The sequence below is a fragment of the Sminthopsis crassicaudata genome, chromosome 2 (genome assembly GCF_048593235.1).
Source record: "Sminthopsis crassicaudata isolate SCR6 chromosome 2, ASM4859323v1, whole genome shotgun sequence".
NCBI lineage: Eukaryota > Metazoa > Chordata > Mammalia > Dasyuromorphia > Dasyuridae > Sminthopsis > Sminthopsis crassicaudata.
The window spans coordinates 305,816,501-305,842,308 of record NC_133618.1 but is presented as its reverse complement, the minus strand read 5'-3'; the positions used below and the strand labels follow the sequence as shown (position 1 = coordinate 305,842,308).

At 34.6% G+C, this 25,808-nt stretch overlaps 1 protein-coding gene and 1 long non-coding RNA gene across 4 annotated transcripts in view; one reads left to right on the top strand and one right to left on the bottom strand.

Moving 5' to 3' along the window:
- The window catches only part of LOC141553044 (uncharacterized), a 34,430-nt gene extending 11,259 nt beyond the window's left edge, over positions 1 to 23,171 (top strand). The window contains exon 2 of the long non-coding RNA XR_012485264.1: positions 22,935 to 23,171. This is a non-coding gene — a long non-coding RNA (uncharacterized LOC141553044). The remainder of the gene's footprint in view (positions 1 to 22,934) is intronic.
- STON2 (stonin 2) overlaps positions 1 to 25,808 on the bottom strand; it is a 197,317-nt gene that overhangs the window by 32,951 nt on the left and 138,558 nt on the right. The gene's annotated exons all lie outside the window — the stretch shown is intronic.

The following is a 25,808-nucleotide window of genomic DNA, read 5'->3' as shown; positions in this document are numbered from 1 at the left end:
AACAGACATTTATAAAGTTGTTTCACCTAAGTCAAATCACAAACCGATGAGGCAATCAGCTTATATATAGTGATTTCTATCTTACAGAATCAAGCAAAGTTCAGACATATGAGAAGGACTTGCCTAGTGTCACATAGCAAATTAAAATAACTGAAATCAGGTTTTAAATGTCAAATCCACTATTCTTTCTAATGGATAGAATATTAGACCTGGAGTCAAAAAGACTCATTTTCCTGAGTTCAAATCCAGACTCAGGACAATCATTAGCTATGGGATTTTGGGCAAGTTACTTAACCATGACTCAGTTTCCTCATCTGTAAAATGAACTGGAGAAGAAAATAGCAAGCCACTTCAATATCTTTACCAAGAAAATTCCAAATGAGGTCACAAAGAGTTAGACACAACTGAAAAAAAAAATGACCAAACAACTACTCATCCACTATAGATCATTGAGAAACAGGTCAGTAGAGATTTATCTAGCTTTTTTGAACTTGTCATATGATCAGTCACAACTTTTTCTGCCTCCCAATAATGGATTGAAGATATTTTCAAAAATACCTGGAGGAATTAATCAGAACAGATACCACTTCTATACTTCTTTAGCCATAGATGAAGAAGACATAATACTTTGGATCAGACAGGGAAGTCTCATCTCACTTACAATGACTACAAAAAATTCAAAACTTTCCTCAAATAAAATCATTCTGCCAATTTCTTAAACATCCTTCACCTTCCGGAGCATGCTTAGAAGAATGGTCTTCACAGTCATGTAGAAATCATCTTCAATGGAACCTTGTTGTTCCATTACCTCCAACTCTACTTTCCTACTATTTAAAAAATGAATAGAAATTCAACATGTAAAGGAAAGTATGAACGATATTTTAAGCATAGTGAGCACTACGTATAAAGACATCATTGGAGAAGAGAATATACCAGTATGACTATTGAATATGGTTAGTATTAGTATGAGATAAAGTTGAAAAGAAAGAGTAATATCACATTGTGGAAGACCTTATATGCCAGGCAAAGGAAACAGAACTTTATTTAGGAGGCAATAGGGAGCCACTAAAGATTTTTCTTACAGTGACATTACCAGGTCTAAGAATTATTGAGGGAAAAACACAAAGTCAGCAAACATTTTAGAATATGAATTTCATTAGAGACATGTTAAATCCAAACCTGCACATATAAAAATAGGTTCTGTGTATCAAAGATTTAAATATCAAATTTACCAAGATTGTGATCTTTCCAAGAACTTTCCCAGAGACCAAAAAATGGATTGAAAGAATCAGACAGAAGGAATTTTTTTTTTTTTTTTGAGAAAGATGAATGAAATTAACCCAGATAACAGGAAAAAAGGAAGGGAAATGATCCTCTGACACACTCTCATCCATCTAAGGCTGACAAGATGCTAATGAATGAATGCTCTGTGCAGCAGAAGCCAAGAGCAGAGGTTGAACGTTCTGCCTCAGAAGAGGTCAACCAGGGCTTTTAAGCACATGCCAGGTTTACACAGTCCCAGAGGCTTAGTCTAATACACTTTCTATTTGTGTCAATTTGTTTTAGAGGTTACACTTTAAAATGACTTTTGGCAAGTCACAGTTTTAATTTCTTATTATATTTCTTTTCATGAATATAAATACGAGGTGACAAAACATAAACTTATAGTTGCAGGAAGGAGAACATTGCCATATTCTCCTTACAAGCAAAGCAGATAGAATTTGCTTGGTCTGTGTGCTTCACCAGTTAACAGCAGTGTCTGATTTTTGTTGACATTTAAGAGCACAGGGTTTCAGCTGACAAGAAATGAAGTGATGGGACTAAGATTTCTATTTTCAAATCTAAAGCTTCTTGGCCTCTTGTGACACAACCCTGAAATGTGGATCATTGTGCCCCCTTCCACTTCTTAAAATAGAAACGTTGGCTTCCTGTATGCAGGGCATTTCCTGGGGAATTTAGTTTAATCTCACTGGTAGTCAAAGAAATAACCAGTTTAAAAAGCCATTTCCTTTCAAAAATCTTCTACATGTATAGGAGGGATCTGATCTCTCTCTCTGTCTCTGTTTGTTTACTTTTTTCCTCAACCTGTGTTTTCTGTGGTATACAGAACTCCCTGTGAGAAGAGTTCCCTAACTTTACTATTTCTTTACCAACTTTCTTTTTAACATTTATACAGTTTTTAAGGCTTCTTTACAACAAACCTATTATAAGATAATTAGTGTCTTATATCTTCATTTGACCACTATAGCAAATGAAACACAGGAAGTTTAAATTACATAGCTAGGACTCAAACCCAGGCATTCTCCCTCCACATTGGACACTCATCATACTACATCTAAACACTCAAAAAGTTAAAGGAGGAAAGACAAAACATTTGCCCGCCTGGATCACAACATAGAAAGTGGTACAATGCAAAGGGCACACAACATATACACTTAGGACCATCAAATCTTTTTTTTTTTTTTTTTAAAGAATGTTCCATCTTGAATATTTAATAACACTGTAGAATTATTATAGTTTGTTGAATAAATGGGAAAAACAAGTCCTGTACTCTTGTTGTAGGCAAAATTTAGAGAGCAATAATGCAATTATACATTCATCCTTTTTTTTTTTTTTTTTTTTTTTAACATATAGTTCAGATATAATGATCCATTCTCTGGAATCTGAAATTTTTAACAATTAATTCTTGAGAATATACCATAGGGTAACAGTTCTCAAACTTTATGATTTCAGGATTCATCTACATTCTTAAAGTTACTGAGCATCCAAAAAGTTATCAAACAGTGCATACCCTTTGACCCAGCAGTATTGCTACTGGGCTTATATCCCAATGAGATCTTAAAGAAGGGAAAGGGACCTGTATGTGCAATTCTTTTTTTTTTTTTTTTTTTTTTTAATATTTTAATAATTTTTATTTACCAGATATATGCATGGGTAATTTTACAACATTGACAATTGCCAAACCTTTTGTTCTAATTTTATCTCTCCTTCCCCCCCCCCCTATGGCAGGTTGACCAATACATGTTAAGTATGTTAGAGTATAAATAAATACAATATATGTATACATGTTCAAACAGTAGTTTTGCTGTACAAAAAGAATCGGACTTTGAAGTAGTGTACAATTAGCCTATGAAGGAAATCCAAAATGCAGGCGGACAAAATTAGAGGGATTGGGAATTCTATGTAGTGGTTCATATTCATCTCCTAGAGTTCTTTTGCTGGGTGTAGCTGGTTCAGTTCATTACTGCTCTATTGGAACTGATTGGCTCATCTCATTGTTGAAAATGGCCACATCCATCAGAATTGATCATCATATAGTATTGTTGTTGAAGTATACAATGATTTCCTGGTCCAGCTCATTTCACTCAGCATCAGTTCATGCAAGTCTCTCCAGGTCTCTGTGAAATCATCCTGTTGGTCATTTCTTACAGAACAATAATATTCCATAATATTCATATACCACAATTTATTCAGCCAATCTCCAATTGATGGGCATCTACATAGTTTCCAGTTTCTGGCCACCACAAAGAGGGCTACCACAAACATTCTTGCACATACAAGTCTCTTTCCCTTCTTTAAGATCTCTTTGGGATATAAGCCCAGTAGCAACACTGCTGGGTCAAAGGGTATGCACAGTTTGATAACTCTTTGAGCATAGTTCCAAATCGCTCTCCAGAATGGTTGGATGTATTCACCATTTCACCAACAATGTATCAGTGTCCCTGTTTTCCCACATTCCCTCCAACATTCTGCGTTACCTTTCCCTGTCATTCTAGCCAATTTGACAGACGTGCAATGATATCTCAGAGTTGTCTTAATTTGCATTTCTTTGATTAATAATGACTTGGAGCATATTTTCATATGACAAGAAATAGTTTCAATTTCTTCATTGGAGAATTGTCTGTTCATACCCTTTGACCATTTATATGATGATCAATTCTGATGGATGTGGCCATTTTCAACAATGAGATGAACCAATCAGTTCCAATGGAGCAGTAATGAACTGAACCAGCTACACCCAGCAAAAGAATTCTGGGAGATGACTATGAACCACTACATAGAATTCCCAATCCCTCTAATTTTGTCCGCCTGCATTTTGGATTTCCTTCACAGGCTAATTGTACACTACTTCAAAGTCCGATTCTTTTTGTACAGCAAAACAACTGTTTGAACATGTATACATATATTGTATTTATTTATACTCTAACATATTGAACATGTATTGGTCAACCTGCCATCTGGGGGAGGGGGAAGGAGGGGAAAAATTAGAACTAAAGGTTTGGCAATTGTCAATGTTGTAAAATTACCCATGCATATATCTGGTAAATAAAAATTATTAATAAAAAAAAGTTACTAAGCATCTTCAACTCTTCCCCCAACAAAGCACTTTTATATAGATTATACTTATTAATATTTGAGATATTATTATTAAAATAATTTAGATCTTTCAAATGCTCTGTAAGAGTCTTAGGAACTACCAGGAATCCCCAGACCACACTTTGAGAATCACTGTTATATGGCACTTAAATATGGTTGGAAATACTCATTCTTAGCATTATTTTAAAATTGGCCCAAGGAAAGACATCCTTGTGGATTCTAATACTACTTCTCTATTTATATTAAGTGGAAATAATACGTTTTGTTCCCTGAAAATTCTATTTCTTGACCTAGCCTGCTGGGAATTCTCCTAAGCTCTTAGGAAGATACAGTCACAACCTTATTGTGTCAAAATACTATGGTTAATATCTGTAAAAGTCCTCTACTATAGCAGAATATTACAAATTTAATTTTTTTTAAAAAAGGCTTGTTTTTTGAAGGCAGCACCTGATGTACACTTGCAACTTCCTTCACTTTGATTTTAGCAATATTTTGCTCACTATTAAAACATATTTTGGTAATCAATGACTTGTCATTTGTAGGAAGATAAGAAAAATAACCCACATTCACTGATAAGCATTCAGTACATTAAAAAAGGTATGAAACCACCTGCCTCAGTAACTACAGGATACAGCAAAGAAAAGATAAAAACAGTGATTCACCATCATGACCCTGGCTTAAGATGATTCCTTTGGGATTTCTACAAATCTGTTGATAGAGTGCTGCTCTAGTTGCTAGAGACTGAGTGACATTTCCTGAACACATACAAGAGGAAATGAGTTTTCTTTCAAGGATTTGTGTGTCCCAAGATAATATAGATAGTAACTTCCTTCCCAGGCCATAAAAAACAAAGCATAAAAAGTAAACATTTTTCTCTGACTCCATAACTAAAAAATATAATAATATCGTATGGCTGCTGTAGCCACAATATATATTCAGTATTTCTTACATATATAGGCTTTGCAATGTCACTGATTAAAAATCTTCAATGGCTGGCTACTTTCTGGTGCTTACCAAATTAAGACTGTAATCTGGTAAAATGTTAACTCGTCTTATTTTATGTGTATGTTTGTGTGTATCACTACAGCCCTACTACTAGCAGCAGCAGCAGCATCATCATCATCATCATCATCATCATCATCATCATCATCATCATCATCATCATCACTAACCTTTATTCAGCATTTACTATGTAACCAAGGACTGTGCTAAGTGCTTTACAATTATTTCATTTGATTCTTGCAACAACCTTGGGAACTAGATGCTATTATTTACCCACAATTTGCAGATAAGAAAACAGGCAAAACAGTGTTTAAATGATTTGCCTTGAATCACATAGCTAGAGTCTGAGATCAAATCCGAATTCAGGTCTTTTTGACTCCAGGCCCAGAGCTCCATCCATTGTACCACCTTGCTGCCATGGCAAGTGTATGTGTATGTATGTGGATGCTCTGTGTGTGTGTGTGTGTTTAAATCCTTCTCCCTCTTTCCATCCCTCCCTCCCTCTCTCTTTCCCTTCCTCCCTCTCTTCCTCTCTGTCTCTGTCTCTCTACATACTTTATGCTTTAACTAAATTGTTCTACTCTATGGCCCCTGAATATATTATGATATTTCTTGTCTCTCTACCTTTGCTCACATTTCTCCTGTATCTGGAATCTTTTCATTTCCTTTGTTTATTGAATTCCTACTCATCCTTTAAAGATTAAGTTAAATATTATCTATTCAGGAAGCCTTTTTGGTCCATTAAAAACTCTCAAATATCAAATAGTACTTTGTTTTTCAATTTCTAAGTCTTGCAGTATTGTAAGCTCCTTGTGTTTGTACCTTATCCTTCTATTTGGATATGAGCTCCATTAAGGCAATCATGTCGTGCAACCATGGGTTACTTCCAACATCCAGCCTTCTACTTCCCTATAAATATATTATCAAATGTGATGAGAGGGATTACCCAACTGACTGGACCTACTGCATATTTATGTTATCTAACCTTAAGTGAGCCTTCAATAATGAAAAGTGGGGTTTATTCTTCTTTGATTACTCTGTTTATCACACTATATACAATACCTATGGCAAACATCTCCTCTCCTCAAGTCCCCTACGCTCTTCACTACACATTTTCTATCAATAGAGAATTTTGCCTTTTACTTTACTGAACAAATAGAGAAGAGTTTTCTATTCTCCTATTTTATATCAAATTCCTCTGTCATTCTTTTCCTCCTTTTTTCCTACACAGTCTCTGAGAAAGATGTGGGTCTTGCTTTGCTAAGGAAAATCTTGTGTTCTTGATCTCCTCCTCTATGCGAGTTTCTCATCTGAATTATTCCCTTTCTCTTACCTCCAGTTTCTCTTCATGTAAGAATTTCTTCCCTGCCACCCACAAACATGCCCAATATTTCCATATGTTTTAAAAAAACCATCACATCTTTGACCCTATTAGTTGACTATTGCAATTATGTACTGTTCTGTATCCTTCAAAATCCCATATTCCCTTGTCCAATCAACATTCACATTTTGCTAAAATGCAATCCATTCTTGCCTCTATGCTGCTAGAGGAGATTATATACCATGAGGCTGACTGAGTACATAACACATTTATGCCATGTAATCTCAACAGATTCTTTACTACTGAACAGTATTCGTTTTATTCATTCCAAAACTCTATCACATTCCTTATAGTGGCTTTTCAGAGAAGAGTCAGGCCTCATCCTTTTTGATCATATCCCATTTCACTCTTATCCTTTGCCACTCAGAGAATCTTGCCTACTGTGAGCTTCCTCTTCTTCCTCATACCTCAACTCCCCTCTGCACTCCTCGTTGTTCCCTACTTATGTTGTCTTTTCTTGTCAAAGTCTACTTATGCCCTTAACCCCACTTGGTGCTGATGGTTCTCCCTCCTCCAAGAATTTAACCATTTGATCATTCTCTCTCTTTCCTTATCTACTTGTTCTTTCCCCACTGACTACAAGCATGCCTACATCCATCCTTTAAAAACTTTTAACTTGGCTCTATCACACTCTGATGATTTTTTCATGTTCATAATCAAACTCCTAGAAAAAAAGATCATTTACATTAACTCCCTCAGTTACGTCACATTTTATAAACTCTTTATAATCTGGCTTCAGATTTCCCCATTCAACTGTAAATGACCTCTCAAAGTGACCAAGTATCTCAACTGTTAAATCTGATGGCCCTTCCACCGTATCTTCATCCCTTAACTTTGTGTCCTGAGATATCCCTTTCCTGGATATTCTCTCTTTTCCTGGCACAACACTATTCTTCTCTGGTCACCCTATTTGTTTTAACATTTCTTTTCAATTTCTTTTGCTCAGTCAGAATTCATGCCAAATATCCTAAGGGTCCTCCTGAGTCTCTACTTTGAACCTTTTCTTTTCTTTCTATACCTTCTCTGAGTGATCTCAGCTAGATGGGTAAAGAGCAGTGGACTCAAAGACAGAATGATCTGGATTCAGATATTTACTGTTTTTTGGACAAGTCACCTAACCTTTACTTGCCTCTGTTTCCTCATGTGTAAAATAAGGATAACAACAGTACTTATCTCTCAGGACTTTTTTAAGGATAAAATGAGATAGATAATATTTGTAAAGCACAAAATATACTATATAAATGCTAGCTATTATTATGATTACATTATCATCTCCACAGAAATGACTCACAGATCTCTAACATTCAGCCTTAATCTCTTTCATGAACCCCTGCAGTGGTCCTCAAACTTTTTAAATAGGGGGCCAATTCACTGTCCCTCAGACTGTTGGAGGGCCCAACTATAGTAAAAACAAAAACTCACACTCTGTCTCTGCCCCTCAGCCCATTTTCCATAAACCAGCAGGCCGCATCTGGCCAGCGGGCTGTAGTTTGAGAACCCCTGGCTTAAGACATGTTTGACAATTCAGCTTGCAAATGATATTAGTCCAAAATAGAATCCTTCATTTCCTCCCCTAAATCTACTCTCCTCCAAACCTCCCTATTTCTTTTGAGCAGAATAAGAATTTTTCTAGTAACTCAGATTAACAAATTTGGAAGTGTCTCTAGGATAAAATACAAATATCTCAGTCATTCATTTGTGGAGGTTCTTTAGCCTAAGATTCATGAACTTGCCTTTTAAAATATTTTGATGGCTGTATTTCAGTATAATTGATTTCCTCTGTAATCTTGTTACTTATAACTTCAATATTATTTTGAGAAAAGGTTCATAGGCTTCACCAGATAATCAAAATCTGTTATCAATTTAATTCAATTCAATAAACATTCATTAGGTACTAACTATAAAAAGATACTCTGCTAAAAAAAAGATACAAAAGGAGACAAAAGGTATTCTCTGCTCTCTGATGTAAAATTTTTTGCCAAATAAACTGAAAGGATGCTCATCAATTGGAGAATGGTTAAACAAATTATGGTATATGACTGTGATGGAATACTATTGTGCTATAAGAAATGATGAACAGGATGGTTTTTAACTGTTTTGAACTGATGCATAGCGAAATGAGCAGAACGAGGAGATCATTGTATACAAAAACAGCAAAATGCCATACTGCGATCAACTATGAATAACTTGTCATTTCTCAGCAATAACAATGATACAATTCCAAAGGATTTATGATAAAAATGCTATCTCCAGAAAGGATTAAAAGAATCTGAATGCAGATTGAAGTATACTTTCCCCCCATTTCTTTATTTTTCTTGTTTTTTTTTTTTTTTTTTTTTTTTTTTGTTTTGTTTTTTGGTGGAAGATAATCTCTCTTTTCTTTTATTAAATGGCTAATATGGAAATATTTTGCATAATTGTATCTATGTTTAATCCATGTCAAAGTGGCTTCGCTTTCTCAAAGGAGGAGGAGGGAAGAAAGAGAAGAAATTTGGAACTCAAAAATTATAAAAAAAAAGTTAAATATTATTTTTATGTGAACTGAGAAAAAACAAAGTTTTTGCCAATCCAGTTTCCAATGTACATTTCAGCAATTATTTTATTACTTTCCTTTATACTCTCTCTATTCTATTCAAATCATTGCCCAAATTTAGCAATCCATCTTCAGCTTCCTTTCTTTTGTAAGGGCTGACCTTCTTGCCCTGAACATATCTGCCCTTTAGAATCCTTCACTTCCTTTGAAGACTTAATTCAGGTGCCATCTCCTATAGAAGATCCTTTCTGTTTCTGCCCCATTTCTTTTCCTCCTGTTCCTTCCTCCTACTTCCTGACCCTCTCCTTTACCTCAAATAATGTTATAGGTACTTGCCTATGTATATGTAACTTCTTCACACTACATCTCCCTACAGAATTTGAGGGCAAGGACTGTTTTGTTTTTGTCTTTATACCTCTGATTTGTTTACAGTAGGCATTTAATAAAGTTTTGCTGAATTAAACTAGAATCCAGTTCTAGCATACATGAGGAAAAATGGGAGTAGCTGCAGCTCTTGATCTTAACTTCTTGTAAAGTTAAACAGAAGCATACAATGAACATGTCTCTATAATATTAATCCCTCACACCTGAGCTCAAATACGGTCTCAGACACTTAACACTTCCTGGCTGTGTGATACTGGGCAAGTCACTTAACCCCAATTGCCTCAGCAAAAACCAAAATTAATCCCTCACTTCTGTTGTTTAGTCATGTCTGAGTCTTTTATGATTCTGTGGATCCATGGTCCTTGAGTTTTTCTTGGTAAAGATCTTGCAGTGGTTTGTCATTTCTTTCTACAATGAATTAAGGCAAAAAAATTAAGTGACATGTCCAGGGTTACTGTTTGAGGCCAAATTTGACCTGAAGTCTTCCTGTCTCAAGGTCCAGCACTTTATCCACTGAACCATCATTTTAATCAGCTTTAAGTCCTTCCATCTTTCCCGACATTTTCAGAACAGAGTTGGTAAATAAGTCCAAAAGAGTCAGTACAGCCAGAGAGGGCCCAAAATGAACAGCATTTTCTCTGTACACATTGCCTTTTCCTTCACTGCCTATAGCAGTAGACTGCATATGAAATTTTAATATAGATGAGAGATGTTTATCATAATTGCTAATGGGGAGCAGGTTAGCCCAGATGAGGTGAGGCATCAAGAGAGATGGGTACTTGTAAGGGCTATTTTGAATTGTTATTCCATATCTGGTGAGCACAGTCCTGCCTGAAAAGCCAGAACTATTTAACAATATGCTTTGATTGACCTATACTCAAATGATGATCTCAAATGTAAAGCAGTGCAAGTTATTTTTTAAAATGAGAACAATGCCATCTAAGGGAGAAGGTGGGGGAAGGAGGGAAAAATTTGGAACACAAAGCTATGCAAGGGTCAATGCTGAAAAATTGTGTATGTGTTTTGAAAAAAATTAATTGATATTTCAACATCATAATCAGGAAACCTGTGGAATACTATGTAGTTTTCATATGTATGTAAACTATAAATGCTTAATTGGGAAAAAATGATAGCAAGCAAATTTACCACTGGATGAGCAAAAAACATATTTATACATAATATTTATTAGAGATAGATGTGGAAGGGAATGTAGGAAAGAATAGCATAGGATCATAGAATTAGAACTGGAAGGGGCCTTTGAGGACATCCCTACTTTTCCTTACTTTTCAGATGAGGAAACTGGAAAAGAAGTAAGTTACAAAGTTATTCCCAGTGGTCCTCAAATTTGCAAATAAGCAAACTTAACTTCTGTAAACTTAATAAATGTTTCACACACATTATAATAACAACAAGGAAGATGATGATAATGATAGTAGCTAGTATTTCTAGAGTGCCTAATGTGCCAGAACTGTGCTAAGATCTTTACAAATGTAACCTTGGAATGTAGATGCTATTATTATTCTCATTTTATAGTTGAGAAAACCGAGGCAACAAAGATAGTTTACCCAAAGTCACACTCTCAGTTTCTTAGGTCAGATTTGAGTTCAGGTCTTCCTGACCTCAGACTCAGTGTTCAATCTAGTACCTGCTGTGCATACGTGTATATGAACACACATAACTGAACTGCCATTTTAAAAAATGAAAGTAGCTATAGTGATTAGCAAAATACAAATTTATTTTAAAGTGCCACTATTTTCATAGTAGTTTTTTTGGTAATTATTTTAATCACAAAATTCAAATAGATATAATATTACAACCATCACTATGGAGGGGGGCAGAAGTGTGCTAGTAAATACTTAACCACCACCTCTCAAAAAAAATATGGAGGACACAATTTAAAATTTAAACTGCACTATTACATTTTCTCCATCACTTTCTTAAGACAATCAACAAAATAAATCAAACTCTCTCTGTCCATTTTGGAAATGTAAATGTTCACATTAAAAACTTGACAACTGGCTAGGGAGCCTTGAAGAACAGCCTGGGTAAGGGGAGATGGGGAAAAAAAGAGAGGACCATGAATTTTTTTAACTTTAAAAAGGGGTTGGGAATCATTATACTAGATTCCCTGGGAATGTAGATTCCCAGCAAACAAAACTTTGTCTTATTTTTCTTTATATCTCCCAGTACAATACTGGGTATATATCAGAGCTCTTAGAAATAAATGAATGAATACCTGGAATAAGCAGTGAATTCATGCATAGATGTGGCTGGACTAAATATAGGAAAAAAAAAACTAGTTGGTAGTATCATGTTATTAGTAACAAGCCAGGGGCATTGGTTAAGGGCAGTGCTGCTTGTCCTAGCAGGAGACTCAGTGTAGTGACACCATATGGTAGAGCTCCAAACACACAAGAGATCAGGAATGTGAAAAATCATTCTCTAACATAAAGCAATAAAAGCCATATAAAAACTCCAAACCATTACAAAAGCTGATTTTGTTGGTCTTTATTCTTTAAGTATCTTACCAAGCTTGCACATTATTGGGTCAGATCTGTGCTCCTTTCTTCCTGGTGTCCTTTGAGCATGCCCAAAATATTATGCATTTTAGGGATGATACCAGGTTTATCTACCTTCCGGGATCATTTTAAGGGCTACAGAGAAGGCATCTGTCTGTCCTAAAGCATCACCTAAATGTTAATTATTGATATTTTATTTTATTTCATAAAAGTACATACCCTCAAATATGTTTTACATGATTATACACATACAGTCTATAACAGATTATTTACTGTTTCAGGCAGTAGGGAAAGGAGAGAAGGAAGAACAGAATCTAGAACTTAATTTTATTTTTTTTTATTTAGAATTTTTTTCCCACAGTATATATGCATGAGTAATTTTTTAAATAATATTATTCCTTGTATTCATTTTTCCAAATTATCCCCCCCTCCCTCCACTCCCTCCCCCTGATGACAGGCAATCCCATACATTTTACATATGTTACAATATAACCCAGATACAATATATGTGTGTAAAGACCATTTTCTTGTTGCACATTAAGTATTAGAGAATCTAGAACTTTAAAAAAAAATTCACCCAAATATTAAAAATTGTTTTTACATGTAATTAGGGGAAAATAAAACATTATTTTTTAAAAAGACCCAAAAGAGTACATAAAATCAAAGACTAAAGGAATTAATAATAAAGATGATATTTGATATTTATGAAGCACTTTTAATATCTATCAAAACTTTTATGCTTATTATCTATTCAATTTTTTTTCCCCCCTGAGGCTGGGGTTAAGTGACTTGCCCAGGATCACACAGCTAGGAAGTGTTAAGTGTCTGACACCAGATTTGAACTCGGGTCCTCCTGAATTCAAGGCTGGTGCTCTATCCACTGCACCACCTAGCTGCCCCTATTCAATTCTTAAAACTGTGGAAGAGGTACTGTAGCTATTACTATCCTCATTTTATGGATGGGGTTCAGAAAGGTTAACTGACTTATCTAATGACTCACAGCTAACATCAGACATCTTCTGACTCCAATTCCAATGCCCTTCACAATTTTTTTGGGGGGGCAGGATGAAACAAACCCCAATGAAACATTTGGCGTTAAATGACTCGCTCCAGGTCACATAGGTAGTAAGTAGAAAGTATCTGAGGTCATTTTTGAACTCAGGTCCTCCTGATTCCAGGGCTGGTGCTCTATCCACTAGCTGCCCTTAGTGCCTTTCTTGTAATAATGCACTGCCTTCATTCTTGAATGAAGGAAACATCATCCCAAGAATATGGCACATATACCAAAGCAGTCCCAAGGAGACACTTAGAAATAAGGCTGTTTTACATGTGTTTCCCACCTCTTGGCTCCAGACTAGACCCCTAACACTGGGCAGCTGTCAAACTTTGTGACAGGCACATCAAACCTATATGAAAAACTAAACTCATCATCTTGCTCCCCAAAGAGCTTTTCTTTCCTAACAGCTCTATTTCTGTCAAGGGTACTATTATTTCTCTAGGCAGTTAGGTCCCAAACCTCCAGATCATCTTGGATTTCTTTTCCCTTAGTGCCATACACAATCAGCATATGCATTATACATTTTTCTAATTCATCTTTGGCGATATTTATTATCTCTGTAGCATCCATTTTACAGTACCTTGGTTCAAGCATAATTTATTTCATTTCTGTATCTTTTAATTATATCATTTCCTAACCTCTCCACCTACTTTAGTATCACTTCATTCTCCTCTTGTTGTTCAATTGTTTTTCAGTCACGTCTGATTCTTTGTGATCCCAATTAAGGTTTTCTTGACCAAAAAACTGGAGTGATTTGCTATTTCCTTCTCTGATTCATTTTTTACAGATGAGGAAACTGAGGTAAACATGGTTAAATGACTTGCCCAGAGTCACATAGCCTTGCACTTTATACACTGCACCACATAGCTGTTCCATTTTCCTTCCTTTCCATCTATTTAACTTGTTTCTATCCTTTAAGCTTCAACTCTGGTATCATTTCTTCATACCTTCTCTGATTACTCTAATTAACAATGATAGATCTTTTCTTTTAAATATTCTTATGGTATATACTATCCATAATTACTTGGCATTTTTACACACAGCTTCAAATTGTGAGTTATATTTTAAAAGTATTACATAACCATTTTTTATATAAGCATCTTGAGGTTAGAGCCTGAATTGCAACTTGGCAAAATAGATGTTCAGTAAATAATACTTCTTCTAACTTCAGTTTAATTCTGAGTGTATAGAAAATGATTGAAGATGGAAGAGTCAGAAGATAGAATCTGTTAAAATCCCTGCTCTGTTATTTAATATCTGTTTGATCTTAGGTCTCACTTTTCTCATCTGTGAAAAAGAAATTAAATAAGGTGGCTTCTAAACTTATGAACTTCTATGAACATTCTTGCTGCAGGGAAAATAAATTTGTTTCTTTATAACTAAATCTTTTTTCAGATACAATCTCTTCTTTCTCTGGATACAGATTGCATTTTTCAATATAAGTTTTTCAGAGTAGTCATATCATCATATTGCTGAAAAATTAGCAAAGTCATTCATAGCTGATCAAACCAGAACATTGCTATTATTTTGCATGCAGCAATGTTCACTTTTTTTTCTTTTTTTAAATTAATTTTATAATTATAAAAATTTTGACAGTATATATGCATGAGTAATTTTTTTTATAACATTATCCCTTGTATTCATTTTTCCAAATTTTCCCCTCCCTCCCTCCCTCCCCTGCAATGTTCACTTTTAATGAGCTCATAGAAGAATTTCAAAAGTTTTTTCTGAAAGCATCCTGCTTATCATTTCCCATAGAATAATAGCGTTTCATCATAATCACAATCCACAATTTATTCAGCCACTCCCCAATTGAAGGGCATCCTCTCATTTTCCAAATTTTTGCCCTGAGAAAAGAACCGTTACAAATAATTTTGCACATATAGATCCTTTTCCTTCTTTTTAAATCTCTTTTGAGATGTGTGTCTAGTAATAGTATTGTTAGGTCAAAGGATGTGCATGATTTTATAGCCCTTTGGGCATAGCGCCAAATTGCTCAATAGAATGGTTGGATCAGTTCACAATTTTACCAACAATGCATTAAATGTCTCATTTTGTCTCCACATTTCCTGCAATATTTGTTTTTTTCCTTGCCCATTAGCCAATCTAATAAGTATGAATAGTACCTCAGAATTGTTTTAATTTGCATTTCTCCAATCAATAGAGTTAGCAGCTCATTATTTCTAAACACCACCATGCTGCTCACCTGCCTGATCTTCCTGTCCCCTCTAATTATAGGGTTCAAGGATGAAGGACCAAACTCCTACCAATGCTTTCTGAGAACAGATACTGGACTCCACTTTGCACTTACTGCTCTGCCTGCTTTCATTTCCAAGGAATAAAATGCCCTGATGGGAAATGCCTGGTGTCCTCTCCCCATATCCCAATCCCCATCTTTTTTTGAGTATGACCATACTCGACATACTCAACAGCTACTCCAGTAGTTGTTACTATAAGCTACTGGAGAGTAGCAATTGTCTTTCTTTTTATAAACTGTATCCTCAGTGCTTACATTGTAGCACAATAACTGGCACTCAGAGGTTGCTTAATAAGTATTTATTGGACTGGATTAGAAAAACAACAATATCTATACCATTGTTTTTTTCTTGGAGAAAGCGTAAGAGGGAAAAAACTAGTCTATAGTTCTATAATAAAATTAGCTTAAAAAGTAATTAGTCATCTCCTAAATAATTTTTTAAGTAAATTAAGAGTAATTCAGTAGTTTCTTCAAGTGAAAATTGCTATCCTTTTTTTTTTTTTTTTTTTTTTTTTTTTTTTTTTTTTTTGCTGGCATGTAGATTCTTTAAAAAGGTACTTGATACAGTACTTTTGGGGCATTTGTTATTGTTTCATGTTATTATAGCTAATAGGACTTAACAAAATGAATAGCAAGCATGTAGTACAACTAAATATGAAATGAGACCAAAAACTATTACAGTTGATTTTTAAAAATATAAAGGTATAAGGGCTGGTACATGTGTACAGTATAATTAGAACTTATATTATATTATATTATAATTAAGTTTATAAAGGCACTTTCCTCACAAACACACTGCATAGTAGATAGAATGAATATTCCCACTTTAAAAACAATCACCCTGGGGAGCTACACTTATTCTAATGATATTGTCATTGTTTCAAACATTTTGGGAATTCTTTTGGAATTGCCCATAGGGCATAAAAGAAAATTATTCATTACTTTATAATCACATCTCATTTGTCACAAAAACAATTTACCCAGTTTGGAATAGGGTCACTCACCTTATTCACCAGCTGTGACTTAAAATTACTTTTGATTATTTCATAAAATTAACACAATTTGAAAAAAATTTCTAATATTATGGTTAAACCTTCTCCACCACCATAAATATTACAGTTATGGGTTAATTCAGTTATTGAATAATGCTTCAACTCAGTTGTAATGTAGGCTCACCTATCTTTATCACAGCAAAGCAGGAAATAACAGAAGGGAAACTTATCTTAGCAACAGAAATAGACATCATTAAATCTATGTACAAAGCTCATGTACTCATGGTTGAGTCTTTCATTATTAAAGTCTCAGCAGAAAGGTTCCCTACTCCCAAACTCTTAACAAAATCTCAACCATCTAGGAGGGAGAATAATGATAATCATAACAATAATAGTAACAACAACAGCAATAATCATTGACACAAAGTATTTTATTGTTTGAAGTATGAAGTTTCCTTTATGGAGAAGACCCCATGAATTCAAAAGACCATCTTTTGTTAACCCAATAGGAGCCTGAATACTCTGAGAATTATGTCTACTTTCATGTGGCATTATTTAAAGACATGCGATAACTTCTAATATAACTTTCAGCTCTAGTCTATGAAGTAGACATTAAAGAATTTAGGTGGTTAAGGTATCAGAGAACAAGAGCCAGTTGGTCTTGTCAGACTAAGAAAAGTTTGCCTTAAATCTAAAACAATTTGTGATACTGATAGAGGTTTTGGTCTTTAGAGTGCTACTTGAATTAGAGGATTTAGAATTTAAAGGAACTTTAAATGTCATATCTCATTTTTCATATAAGAAAACTAAAAACCCTAAAAAAGATTAAGATGCTGTAAATAAACTCACTTGTTAACTCTAAATCAACTTATTCTCAGGAATTGCAAAAAAAAAAAAAAAAAAAAAAGCCCATCCTGATCCAATTATCAATCATAAATCACTTCAGTTTTCTCAGACTGTCTTGTGAGCATAGAATGAGGTGAAACTGGAGTTCACTGTTAATCTCTCCAATTTGTCTCCAACCTCTCAAACTAGCATATTAGATTAGCTTATCTTCAGATGAGTCTGGGGCCAGATCACTCATACCTGGCTCTTCCTAGATCCCTTCCTGACCTCTCCCCAACTCCTACATTCCTACTCTTATTCCCTAGATTTTGCCCCCCCCACTTTGCTTCTTCTTTCCCTTACGACTTTAAAAGTCATTCCCCCCCAAAACAAGTTGCTCCATCAGTATGACTTTGCATTGCTTAGTCATGTTTGGTTAAATCCATAAGCTATTTCATATAACAAATGGCAAACCTTTGTAACCTGTGGTAAATGTCTGACTTGATTGTTTCATTTAAGTAGCTATTATACTCTACCAATTCTACTTCAAATTTCTATTTCATATTATTACTTCAAAGTGACTTACCAAGGTCACAAGTTGAAGGTGATAGACCCAAGATTTGAACCTTGCTCTTCTGAGTCCAAATCCAAGGCTCTTTTGCACCACTTCATCCTGCCTAGATATTGGTTAGAGTGCACTCTTTTGCTGGTGTTATTGATGTTTTGTACTTTAATTACCATGCTGTATGTGTTGATTGTACTGTCCTTCAACTAAGACAGCCTTCTGTAAAGTATGATCTAACTGCCAATATCCTTTTCTCAGTCCTCATCTTTTTGACTTTTGCTGGTATTTGATACTGTTTTTCTTTGACATTCTCTACTTCACATCACTATTTCTCTTGGTTTTCTTTTCTTTTTCAGGATCATCATCAAAGTATATTCTAAGGCTCTGTCCTGAGCTTTCTTTTTTTCTACTGATGACTGCATCAGCTCCCATGGACTCAACGATTATTTCATTGAAGATGAGTCCTAAATCCACATATACAGTCATAGTCTCTGTTCTGCAATTTAATCCTATATATTACTGTCTATTAACATTTCAAATTAGCTGACCCATAAGACATCTTAAGCTCAACATGTCCATATAAAAACTTATTATCTTTACCTACAAAAGCAAACTCTGACACCTTATTTCTATTAAGGGCATCATCATCATTCTAAGTCACCTGGTTTTATAACTTTAACATTACTCTTGACTTCTCTCTCTCAAAGACCGCATGCAGTCAGCTGCCAAATCTGGTTGAGTCAACTCCACAAATTCCTTGAATTGTCTGTTTTTGTTACATTTATATACTTTTCTTTATCCTAATTAAGGCCGTTATCACTTCTTGCTTGAACTACACTACTATCATAATTTCTGCTTCGGGTTTCTCCCTTCTACAATCCATTCTTAATAGTAGCCAAAAGGAATAGTTTTTTTCCCCCAAAGGGATATTATTAAAGCACAGAGCTGACAATAGACAGAGTTCTAGTGACTCCCTATTGCCTCTAGAAAATTTAAACCCCTTTATTTGGTATTTAAAGTCTTTCATAACCTTGCTTAGCTTTAGACGTCTTCCCCCCACCCTCTTTCTACTCCCATCATACTCTTATGTTTTCAGCTAAACTGGTCTTACTGTTCCTCATACTTGACATTTCACTTATTTCTGTGCCTTTGCCAAGGTTTTCCTTCATTACTGGAACACATTTGTTCCTCAACTCTGAAATCATATGAGATAATATTTTTCATGTGCTTAGTATAGTCCTCAACACATAGTAGGTGCTTAATAAGTGCTTATTCCCTTTCATCCTCCCATCATTTCCTCTTAGTATCCCTGCAAAGAGTATTTCTTGCAAAGAGCAGCTCATTACCTCCTTTTTGATCCCCCCTCCCTATATTCTTGCCTTCTCCACCCTTCTAGATACCTCATTTCTATATTACTTTAAGTATATCTAATCAGAACAATATAAATTCCTTGAGGAAAGATGACCTAAGATCCTGGTCTGTTTGACTTCACCATCTCTTCAGGTCCCTTGTTGATATAGTTCTTCTAATTTGTTCAACTCTTTCTTTCTACAAAACAGACAACACAAAGACCATTCCCTCATCTTTTACATGTAATTCCAAAAATCCTGGTGGACTGGGTTCTAAATCCATACTAATAAGAATCAGATAATGACAAAAACAAAATCAAACTTCATATATAGAACAAAACAAAAAATTTAGAAGAAGGACAAAAGGGACAATTAAAAAAATTTTTTTTTACTACTTGTGATGTGGTTGGTGTAGCGAATAATATAGTTACAAATGGAATAATGTACACCAAATATTAGGATTTGGTCTCACAATGGCCATTCTCTTTGGGAAAAGATAGGTTTATTTAGGAGAAGAGGTTATAGACAAAATGGTAAATATGAAATAGAGTTGGGAGAGCATACAATGATGGAAAAGACAAGTTCCTTAGTGGAATTCATAATTAACCAGGAGAAAGTTAATACGCCATAAGGCTGGAGTGTGCCCTTAGCTCTACACATCCTAACAAGGTAAATTAGCTATAAGAAAGAGAGATACCATAAGGCATGGTGAGGTCGGATTGACAGGAGAGACTCCATGTGGCATGGGGGAGGGGAAAGGCACTGCCAGGCAGTGTTGTGACAGACTGATCCAAAGGGGTGCAGCAAAGATGACATCATGGACAGATTTATAGAGAAAATTTTACCTCAGGGACGTGACTAAGATTTCTGACAGAACATAGCAAGGTGAGGCTGCCCATGATTTCCACAGAGGGAGGCTTCAAGGGTTTGACACAGCTTGGATTTCTTGGCTGGACACAGCAAAGTGGGGATATAAGATTAAACTTATCCCCATCAATGCTCTTCACTGTTTGTCTCAGGGCAACACTTTAATCTTTCTCTGTCAACCTCACTCAGCCATCTAAGACCCCAACACTTTATAACATGCAGAGAGTAAATGTTACATAAAACAATACAACAAAATTTCATAGATTTATATACAATCTTCTTTCTTCTTTGAATATTAAACTATTTGCTAATTAAGTTTCATAATTATTTTTTTTTTAAAGCAGATGTCTTGGTCTGTTGCAATTATCCTGGGGTTTAGATGCTTTCACAAAAGAGGCATTTGGTCCAGTGATCCTAAAAGCAAGTAGGTCTTTATTATGGGTACATTTTAATTCATGTAAGGGAAGGCCCTAAATGCATGTGAGCTAACAGAAGCAAAAGCAGATGTCAAAGATATCTAAGAGCAGGAACAAGTAAGAATAGCTTGGGGTGAGTGGGAAGAGAAACAATCAATGATACAATAACAGAGGTCCCTGAAACCCCTAACTTGATGATTTTAAGCATAAAGATATTAAAAGGAGAAAAGTGATCAGTAATCTCCCTATGAAGTGTCACCTTCCATATTTGGTACATCCAGAACCAAATTTTTATATAGTGGATCATTACTTGATATATCTGTGCAGCTTGATTCGTAGGAAAAGACTATAGCTAAAAAAGAGGATTCTTATTCAGAAGCATCTGATGGAGTTTTTATCTCTTGATGTCACTTGATATGGAAATAAAGATGAAACTTTATTATTTAGCTCATGAAACTACTCTATATAACATGGGGCATTTCCAGCCCAGAAAATTCCAGGGAGAAGAATGTTTGGCAAGAGGAGGAAAAATAGTGTGTAGAGTACATGTTGCTTTTTACATGGAAATCATTAAGGATTTTAAATTCTTTACCACCACTACCACCACCACCACCACCACCACCACCACCACCACCATGATTTCTACAGAATATCAAAGTAGATGATAGATGAGAATTCAAAAACTATAGCAACTGGGCCACTTACTGTAAGGACAAAGTCCTCCTACACATTTCAAGAGTCCCTGGCAGAATCACAGTACATCTTATAATAATTGGATTTCAGGATGAACTTGAATCATCAGTAAAGGTCAAATCATGGCCATATGGCCAGTAAGTGGCAGAGCCTTATCCTTCTGTCTAGTGTCTTTTTGTATTATTTGAATACTTGTCCAATTGGAACAGATTCAAACATGGGCAAGACACAGTCACTGCCCACAAAGCTTTTATAGTACAATAAAGGGAAAAGAGGTAGTGAGAGAAAGAAAGGGATTAAGAATTTACTATACATGTGTCAAGCAATGTGCTAAGTGCTTTACAAATATTATCTCAGTAGGTAAAGAACTAAGATATACACATATAGATATAAAATAAGAATAAAAACATTTAAGTAAGGTAAGTGGCATTTGGTTGCTTGTAACAAATTTAGGGATTTGAAAGGAAAATGGAGCAAAATTTTAGAATAAACCAACGTCAAAAACAGATAAGCTCGTGTTCATCTGTCGGTGGAGAGAAAAACTTAGTCTAGATATTGGACCTTTAACTTTGCTATACCTTGAATCAAGTAACCATCAATATGCTTACAATTTGCACCACGTACAATTTCATTTTCCATATTCTCATTTATGTTTTTGTCATCCTATTGCAGAAAGATTCCTCTTTCACTAACAAGGTTTGTGTGTCCTATGAATCTATAAACAGCAAAGAAGTTAAATCCCTTACCCAAGATCACAGATTAAATTAGTAATCAGATCTGAAAAAGGTGCCCACTTCTATTGGTATCCAGTCTCGTGTTCCTTATAATTATTTTTCATAGTGAAAAAGAGCAGATGACATCTGTCTCTGAGGTAATAGGGCTTTTTCTATTCATACCTCCTGCTCAGCCAAAACAATACAGATACAGCTTAATCATTTCCCTTTTAGCTTGAACACAACATGCCATTTGATGTACCATTTGTACATCTCCATGTGCTTTTGTTTGCAATGCTGACCTTTCTCTGGAGTTAAAAGACCAGAACATAAAAAATTCTCCTACAAAGAATTACTTCACAATGAAAAGAAAGCTGTTCAATAAAGTAAGGCTCTATGCTTGAGTAATCCTTCCTCCACTATGAGAATTTGTATCTGTGGGAAATGAAGAGGGCTGTCTGCCAGTGGACATAATGCATTTTGGGTCATCCTGCAGAAGGGAGAAAACAGGAATCACTCAACCAGTTATCACTTCCCCTCTTTCATATATCACCAGACTCATCTTCCAAATGCAAAGCTATTTACCAATAATCAGTAGAGGAGTGTAAAGATTTTGCTAGGGAGTAACTTCCCTAGGAGATACTTCCTACATCTAAGAGAAATGTAATCAAACTTTTAAATGAGAGATCACTTTTGGGAATTTAAGAGATTCCATAAAGTACATATATACATCCATCCATACATATATATATATATATATATATATATATACACATACACACACATATATATTTGTGAAAATAACATCAGCTTAGCAATCAAAGAGACTGGATTCCTCTTTCACTAACAAGGTTTGTGACCTTACTGAAAACTTTTTAAATTTCTGTGATTTGCTCTTCTAATCTGTCTTTTAAAGAGGTTCAATTAAATATTCCCCTAGTCCTTTCTATTTGTAAAATTTTATTATTCTCATACCATTTTTTTCTGGCTTTTCTTTCCCACAGGACAAAAACAACAGACTTTTACAAAGATTAAGAGGAAAATACAAATACTTCTTTTGAACAGTCAATAAGCATTAAATTCTTACTTCTATCAAGCACTCAGCAAGGTTCTGAAGAGACAAATACAAAGGATGAAACAATTCCTATGAGGAATCACTGTGACAGATGATAAATTCTTATAAGAAACCAAAATGTAACATTACTATTTTAGGTGCATTAATAAAGGAGACCTAGACTGATGATAATCTTCAAGGACTTCAGACTTTCTAAGATGAATAGCATTAGAGAAATCATTATCAAAAGCAGAATCATCTCTTACTTACTCATGCTAATTATCTCCTAGTTAGAATGAATAATTGTTATGAAAAGGTAACCCCTCAAAGGGGCTCATTTAATTTTGACCTTTTTCCTTGCAGATAATTAGATCAATTGACTGACTTGAGTTAAGTTTCTTCCAGTCTTTGTTTCCTAAGAAATGAAGTACAAAATGCAAAAGTAAAAAGTTTAATCAGCTCCTAAATTATGAGCTATTACTTGGAGATAAGAAACAGAGAAAATGGAGACTAATTGTTCTCTTTCATAATGGGAAGGAAGGGAACAGGAAATCTACTTCCCTTGCCTCTCCACCCTATCCTCTCTTTTACAGGTTAAATGTTTTATGTCACAATTTTATCATGCTTGAGAGAATAACATAGGACTAGAAACACAACTCAATAATTTATCTGCCTTTTGACTTTTTAAACCTGGTTTTTCCATTTAATATTTTCTTCCTTTCCCAAAACACCTCGCTTTGGACAATCTCTTCTTAGTTTATCATCTATGCCTGCAACTACCCGTTCTTTTAATAAATTTATTTATGAACTTACTATATGGAAACAGTAAGAGCAGGTTCTTGTGAACTGGGCCAAAAAAAAAATCAGTTAATAATTAGCAACTACTTATTAAGCAGCATTATGTGTCAAGCACTGTGGGAAGCCAACAACAACAAACTAGTCCCTGCCCTCAAGAAGATTGCTTTTTATTAGACATCAGTAATAGGGGAAGATGTGGACTATAAGTTTCTAAAGGACAGAGCGGATATTTGGGTATTTTTCTTCCTATGACACTTAGTCATGTAAAACATAACAAAATTATTTTTTTTTCTATTATAGTGACAGAGTGAATAAGGAGATCCTCATTTATCTCCTGCAAGATCGATTTAAAAGAGGCTAATGAAAAGATTAAAAAAAACAAACAAACAAATTGGGGCCCCTAAATTCTTATGTGTAAAATGAGGGAATTCTTAGAAATGAAATAAAAATTCTACCAGTTTTTCAATCAAACATTTATTGAGTGCATTCATAAGCATATTTTAGGTATTATAAATAAGAAATGATCTAGTCAAGAAGAGCTCGTTTCTTTTGCAATGTTAGAGGGGAAAGGGAAACTTCTCTTTTGCTTTAGTTGGAGGTAGAAAAACCTTTATCATTCTCCAATTCTTCCTAGAATACAATTTTTTTTAATGCAAAACATGATAGAACTTTACTACATGATTTTTAAGATGCCTCCCAACTGTAAATCATTTAAATTATTCTTCTGTAATCCCTGATCTTAAGAGCCTATGCTCCTGGAAAATGTAACACATATGAAAACAATGAAAACTCCAACAACTTAAAAACTCATGGAACAAATAATTTGATTCTTGTTTAAAAAAAAACAAAACAGAAAACTGATACCTGCAATAAATGACATTGTTCTAGGAATTCGGGACAACAGAAAAGGAAAATCTGTGAGACAGGTTCTATAAGCAGTGGCAGAAACAACCTATTGAGGAAAGAATGTTGGGTATTTTGATTGCATGGGGAAATGTAAAGAATAGACACTAGATAATATAGAGATTACAAATCAAAGAGTGAGAGTCTAGAGCAGACAGAGAGGATGAATAATGAAGTTAATGAGAACTATTCTTTTTTCTAAAGGAGCAGAAAAAAATGAAATTTACAAAATCAAATGAACAGAATTAGTTGAAGGGAAGGAGGAGGGGGAATCTATTTTACTGACTGAAAAGGGGCAAAATAATATAACCAGATAAAACAGGAGCAAAAAGAAACCAATAAGTAAAACCCCAAAGGAAAAGGGTAAAAGGAAGAGAGCAACTGGGAACAGGACCACTTTTAAAAAGATTAAGGTAAATAAATGAAGGAATATAGTACTGTACTTATAGAAGAGAGAAAAAAGTCATAAAAAACAAATATTAGAGATGGATGGAGGAAAATACAAACTTAATCCTCATAAATTTAAGTGTGAATGGTTTAGATAATCCAATAAAACAAAAAAAGTGACAGGTCATATAAGAAATAAAATCTTAACTAAGTTGCTTACAAGAAATAAATTTAAAAAACAGACATTCACAAAATGAAATGGAGAGAATAAAAAAAGTTTGCCATGCATCAAGTGAATGAAGAAACAACTCAATAGTTGAAATCATGCCTCCTGACAAAGTAAAAAAAAAATCATTTGAAAAACAAAAAGGGATAAATGATTAAACTATATTATGTTGAAAGGAATGCAAAACAGCAATCCACTATCAATAAGCTTATACACTGCAAACATGTTAGCATCCAAACTCATAAAGAAATATTATCTGTGCTACAAGAAAATATAGATAAAACAGTATAGTGACAGAATATTTCAGTATCCCTCTCTCAATTCTGAATAAGTCCAACAGAAAGTAAACAAAAGGGAAAATATGTTATTAAATAGACTGCTGGAGAAACTTGTAACATAACTTCTTTTAAATGAGACAGCAAAAGAATATACATTTTTTTCAATACTACATGACATTTTAAAATAATAGACAAGGAGTTAGGACAATATCTTTATGTCATAAAGATATTG